This window comes from Uloborus diversus, chromosome 5, assembly GCF_026930045.1.
Source record: "Uloborus diversus isolate 005 chromosome 5, Udiv.v.3.1, whole genome shotgun sequence".
NCBI lineage: Eukaryota > Metazoa > Arthropoda > Arachnida > Araneae > Uloboridae > Uloborus > Uloborus diversus.
The window spans coordinates 79,897,272-79,903,813 of record NC_072735.1 but is presented as its reverse complement, the minus strand read 5'-3'; positions in this window follow the sequence as shown (position 1 = coordinate 79,903,813).

Below are 6,542 nucleotides of genomic sequence, written 5' to 3'. Positions count from 1 at the left end.
TTGGGGAGAAATCATTGTTAATTTTGATGTATACTCAAGTGGTGTTATAATTTTGCGGACACTTGGCGATATATCGCCAGTATTTTGGTCGCCAAGTTTTGTCGCCATCTTGAAGACAAATTTGGCGATTTTTTAAAAAAAATCTGGTTTCAATTTGGCCAGGTGGTGATATTTAGAGAGTAAACTATTGAATCACATTAAAATTGCCAATAATAGGAAGATGACATTAAAATTGGAGTAAAAGGAAGTCATGTGATGCACACATCTGCTCGTTTCTTTTATTTTTATTTTGACATATCAAATTTTCCGCTAGGTGTTAAAAATAAAGTTTTAACTCAAAATTCATTGTAAAACGAATTGTTCTTTCTTTGAGTAATTTTAAGACCAACTTTCCAGCCCCATTTTGGAAAAGATAAGTTATCTTAGTTGTTTCCCTTTGTCCCACATTCCCCTACTTTGATTATCTCTTCATTTTGGAGCAATGATGGCTTCTGTTAAATGTAACTGATGTTATCGAAAAACCAACTGTATATACTCACCACAAAAATATATGGGTCGTTCTTACAAAAATAGTACAAACCGTGTTCTACACTGTTGACTTTTTTAATTTAATTTTAATAAACACTACCTCCAATTTATTGTATTGTTTTTATTGTTCTCCATTTAATTGTGTATAATCAAATATCAATAGTTTCTACATAAATAACACATGAAGGGCTTAAATATTTTGTTTTGGAACAAGAAGGATAAAAAATATTAATTTTGGTAAACAAAATTCAAAAAAGTTGGACAACGTTTGTAGGGGAATTTGAGGCGAAAAGAAATGGTGGAATATTTACTCCGCTTTTAACGCCACCTATCTGGTTATATTTCAACTATGTAGTAACACATGTAGTTTATTCCATTCAAGAAAAAGTTAGCTCTGAAAATCAAAGAATATGATAAAAAAAAAAAACAATTTTCGAAAATTGATGCTCATATGCAATATTTTGTTACAAGTCAAAGATTATTTTTGTTATCATTAAGTGATTTTGTTCTTGTTATTAACATTTTAAATATTAATTAAGATCTACGAATTTTTGGTGCAGCATATGTTTGCTTAACGTTAAGCTTCTTTGTACTTTAAATAATTTGTACAATTATTCAATTGCATACGATGCAACATGGATGGGGCAAAGTGAAATAGCTCATTTCGTTTACTTATTCAATCCTTTATCAAATCACTTGCACATTTATTCATTAATTATTTCATTTACATTCCTTCATTTAATAATCCCCTAATTTATTCAATCATTCACTTGTTTTCTTATTCATTCACTATTTTATTCACCCATCTATTTTTTCGTATATTAATTAATAAATTATTTTTTAATTTGTTTGTTTTTCCTTTTACTTTCATTTATTCATTTATTCTTTTATTTACTCATTCATTTGATCAAAAATATCTTTAATAATCAAATAAAACATATTACATTCGAAAAGAATGATTTTTCACTTTTCCCCATAAAAAAATGAAAAATTTCCACCTTTTTTCTTTTTTTTTTTGGAGGACCAAAGTTACTGCCACAAATGAAAAATAATGTTTCAGTGCAAGTTTTATTCTAAAATATATTGTTCTTTCTTTATTAACCATAAGTTTTCAAACAAAATTCCAATTTGTTCATATTAAAAAAAGTAAGTGATCTTATCTCTTTTTTTTTTATTTTTACCTCACATTCCCCTACTTATTTTCATGAGCATTGTCAGTCATGATAATCTACTCATTTGCTTTGCAGACTGATTTCAAGTTGAAGGCAATTTCACATCCGTCTGAAAATGCATTTAAAAAAATATATATTAGCAATTAAGTTCGTGACTTCTAGAGTTAAATAAGCTTTCTCAGAATCTTTTTTTTTTTTTTTTTGTTCAATCTTCCAGCTCGTAAAACACTGCTGAGAAAAATAACCATTCCAAAACAATTTAAAAAATGACTCAGAAACATGAAAATGAAGTAATTTTAAATTATTTCTTGAAAATATTAGTCTTAATGACTTTTTTAACGATCTCTTGCTTTTTTTAAAAATACTTTTTAAATAAAATTCGTTGTGTTTAAACAAAGCTTTTGTGGAATATTACCAGAGAACAATTTTTGAAAGAAAAGCTTTGCTTCACTTTCTTTTCTCAAACTGGGTGTTTTTACTGTACGTTATTTATTAATATATTTAGTTTTATTTTTTCAAAATTTACTTACTTCCCAAGTTTCGTAACATTTTATGATTTTTTCAAATATTGAGTTTATGTTTTTGGAGTTTCGGCATTTTTTATCTACATAATTTACCAAGAATTCTCGGTTTCTTTTGGGAAGTTTTATGTGTTTATTGATAATAATTATTTATTTCGTTTAGGTGAATGTCCATTAGATGGAGAGAAAAGAGGTTGAGTGTGTATATTTTTCGTGCTGCCATCTACTAGAAGAAAGTATAACACAAAAGTCCTCTATATATGGCGAACACTGGCGAAACTCAACCGATTTTTTAACAGTAATGAATCTCATAATCCACTGAATTGGACGACCGGTTAATGGAACCAGTCGCCCATTCAAACCAAATACTAAAGAACCAAAGCATAAATTAGCCATTATATAAGTCTAATTTTATTCGCTTCTTGAAACCAAAACTTCGTTTAATTGGACCTTAGATATAGTGCCTAGAAAGAATAGTGTGCCGATCGGCGCTTTTTCTCCTTCGATTCTTGAGGACAAAATGTATGAAAACCGCTAGAGGGCAGTGCGGTCGAGGTGTACGTTCAATTTCGCGGTGTTTACATTAGTAGACGCGGGATTTTGTTACAATTTAGTTCCGCGTTTCTCTTTTCTACCTTTATTTCGTGAATATTTCATGAAACAGCGTTTAAGACTTTTAATGGAGGCATCAAAGTTTAATATTAGAAGAAGTAAAGCTTCATCTTGTTTCGTACCAGGGTGCAAAAGTGGATACAAAACATGCAAAGAAAAAGTTTCGCTTTTTAAAGCTCCAGCAGATGAAGAAAAACTAAAGAAGTGGAACTCGTTAATTCCCAGGTTAGATAAAGTTTTTGATAAATATTGCTCAATTTGTGCTCTGCATTTCGAAAAACATTTTATTGAAACGCATAATGAGCATATTATAAATGGTGAGGAAGTTTTGATTCCCGGGGAAAAACTTTTTTTAAAAGACGAGGCAATTACGACAATTTTCCCAAATCTGCCAACATACTTTACTAAAAAAATACCAAAGCAAAGGTCCATCAGGAATAATGCAGTTAAGAAAAATGTTCCCTGTTTGAAAAAAATAAAACTTGATCTTTCCGCAGATGAAACTGAAATAACCACGTATAAAACTATTATAGATGAAATTGTTCATATTAATTTGCCTAACGAATATTGGGTTTGTATGAAATTTAAAAAATCTCCAAATATTGTAGTTTTTGTATATAATGAAAATTATGTGGAAAATAATATTGACGATAAAAAAGATCATTATTGAAGTAGAAGAAAATTTACAAATCAATGCTACTATTTTGGTCAAAGGTGTAAAAGTAGATTATCCTGTTCTTCGACTCAGACTGAGAAGCCCTGATAATTTTAATTAGCTTCAAGAATTTAGAAGCAGTTTTATTTTGTAACTAGCGGTACCCGCACGACTTTGTCCGAAGGAGAAAATTAAAAGGTCATTTGATTAGCCTGTATATTTACAAATAATGGATGATGAATTTCTCGCCAATTGGCTATGTTCATTCGCTCTTCCCATGTTACGATTCCACGTCAGGATAATTTCGTAATTTACTCGTTCATCTTATGATAATTCTGCTTCGGAAACTGTTTTTAAAATTTAAAAATAAAAAAAGAACAAAATCGAATTTTCGAAAATTCGCTTCGAGGTGCACACCCATTAGGGTGGGCCGAAAAAGGCCGAAAATTTTTTTTTTTCGAAATCAATTTTTGGATAGCGCACAAAAGTTGCGTAGGGAGCTAGTTAGCACCCACAAAAAATTTCTTGGATATTAAAAAATATCTAGCCGGCGCTATTTGTCATTGAAAAACCGAAAAAAAAAGAGAAAAATGAATTTTTGTGAAATTTTTTTTTAAACTAAATTCCAAATATTTTGCTGGAATGCACCGAAAATGTTATATAATGAGCCAGTTCGAGCCCATTAAATGTTTCATTGATTTTAATGAGCATTTAACCGCTCCTTTCCGACATCAAAAATTGGAGAAAAATGAAAAAATATTGAATTTTTTTAAAAACCAATGTGAAAATTATTTTTTCAAAATTAAATCATAGACTAATTAATTAAATAGCGCCATTAATCATAGTAATTATTATCACGCAATAGGATCATACATTTTCGAGAACTACACATATAGATAATAAAATTTTAAAAAAGAGATCTTCAAATTTGATTTATAATACCTCATGCATAATGAATATTATTTTTTGGAATAATATTGTCCCTTGTTATCAAATGATGGAAGTTCTTTCCCAGATTTAAGTTTAGCACGAATGTATCCATCTCGTGCAGTTTCACCACAAACTTTTATTGCAGCTTTGGTTATTATTTTCACACAACGTTTCACAGCTTGCGTGTGACAGGGAAATTTCTCGAAAGTAAACTCTGTAGAATGTTCTTTGCACATTTCTTTCCATTGTTGGTCTTTTAGATGCATTGTAAGAGGTGGCTCTGTTACAACACAGTTTGCCCAATCAACTAAATCAACATAATCAACGGCTTCAAAATTGAATTTATGACGCTCAAAAAATCGTACACCATCCGAGCTCTTCGTCTTCTTATTTCTAGAGTTCAGAATGCGCCTAACAGCTAATTCCCGAATGTATTTTCTTGAGTCAAACAACATTGTCAACATTAGCTGTTCAGGATGAGCGAAATATGCGTTACTTGAGAGAACTTTGAAAATTATCTCCTTAACGTTGTCTGGAAACTGCCTAGCAAGAGAAATCATTTTCCAACAATGTTGGGCGCGGTATTGGCAGTTCAGTTTCATTTTTATTTCAAACCACATTGGAGCATAAACTAAAATTATATACTTTACAAGCATTGTAAGGTTTTCTGATGGAGTTGGAGTGTCTATATACAAGCGTAACAAACGGTTTGTAGTTGTCAGCCATCGCGCATGAAAGACTGAGTTTGCCTGGGCTACTGTCAGCCACGCTTTGAAGGACAACTACCATCTTTTACGGCAAGACATATTCTATACAAATATTGTTGTTCAGTACTTAAATTTTTTATATCTTTCATGTCCAAAACCAGAAGATTGCAGTCCAATTTTATCAAATTTGACCACCGGATTTTTTTCACAATCTCTAAGAAGTTGTTCGATAGCTCCAGAATATGAATCTGGCCACTTTGTGCAACCGTCCAATTCCAGTATAGGATGCCTCAGTGGCAACTCATTGTGGACATTGGACACAAAAGAGGACCCCTTTAATTGCTTAATTCCCAGCTGTGGAGGTGTAGAATTACAGCATTTCTTGTCGGGGGGTTTTGTCTCTTAAGTGGATTATAAAGTCGAGAGGAAGAAATGGCTTGAGAAAAAGAAGAATACTTGGGTTCAATTCATTAATCAGTTTAAAGGACTTCAGAGGATTCACATATTTTTAATACTCAAGGGTTCTATTTGTCAAATATATATAAAATAGTTATAAAATAATCTTAGGAATAATAGAAGTAGTTGAGCGCCGTTTATTATCCAGGAGAAACAATTGGAACCGAAGATTAAAAATTTAGCATCTTATGTAACTATTTTTTATTTGAGGGTGTGCATTTTTTAAAAATTGGCGTACAAATGTCACATAAAATTGATTGAATTTTCACTGTTTTTTCTAAGTAACGTATTGCATAACATTTCAGTACTTACTTATTTCGAAACTACTTTTTTTTTCATTTTTCCAATGTTTCAGTTTTAAAGGAGCGTAGCCAAATATTCTACGAAATGTATAAAAGTCTTTGAGGACTTCAACTAATTCACTGACAGATACTTCTAATGTTTGCTGAAACTAGCTTCAAACTTTTATTTTCACCCACCTCCTTTTTTTTTTTTTTTTTTTGAAAAAAATGCATTTTTGCCCTTTTTTTCAGTTTTTCAAGGTCAAATAGAGCGAAACTTATATTAAACAAATTTAGCGAAATTTTTTATGGGTAATAACGGGCCCATATAGCAACTTTTCCGCACTATCCAAAAACAGATTTCCAAAAAAAGTTTTTTCGGCCCACCCTAACCCCCATGCTACAAACTAACTTTGTACTAAATTTCATGAAAATTGGCCGAACGGTATAGGCGCTGTGCTCGTCACAGGGATCCAGACATAATTCCGGACAGAAATCCAGACAGAGAGACTCGGCTTTATTATTAGTAGAGACGCGTTGTTATTGAATACTTAGGGGCCATTCATTAATTACGTAAGGATGATTTTGGCAATTTTTGACCCACCCTCCCCCATGTAAGGGTACGTAAGAATTTTCACCCCCCCCCCCATTCTTATGTAAGATTCGATTTCGTTTTTCAA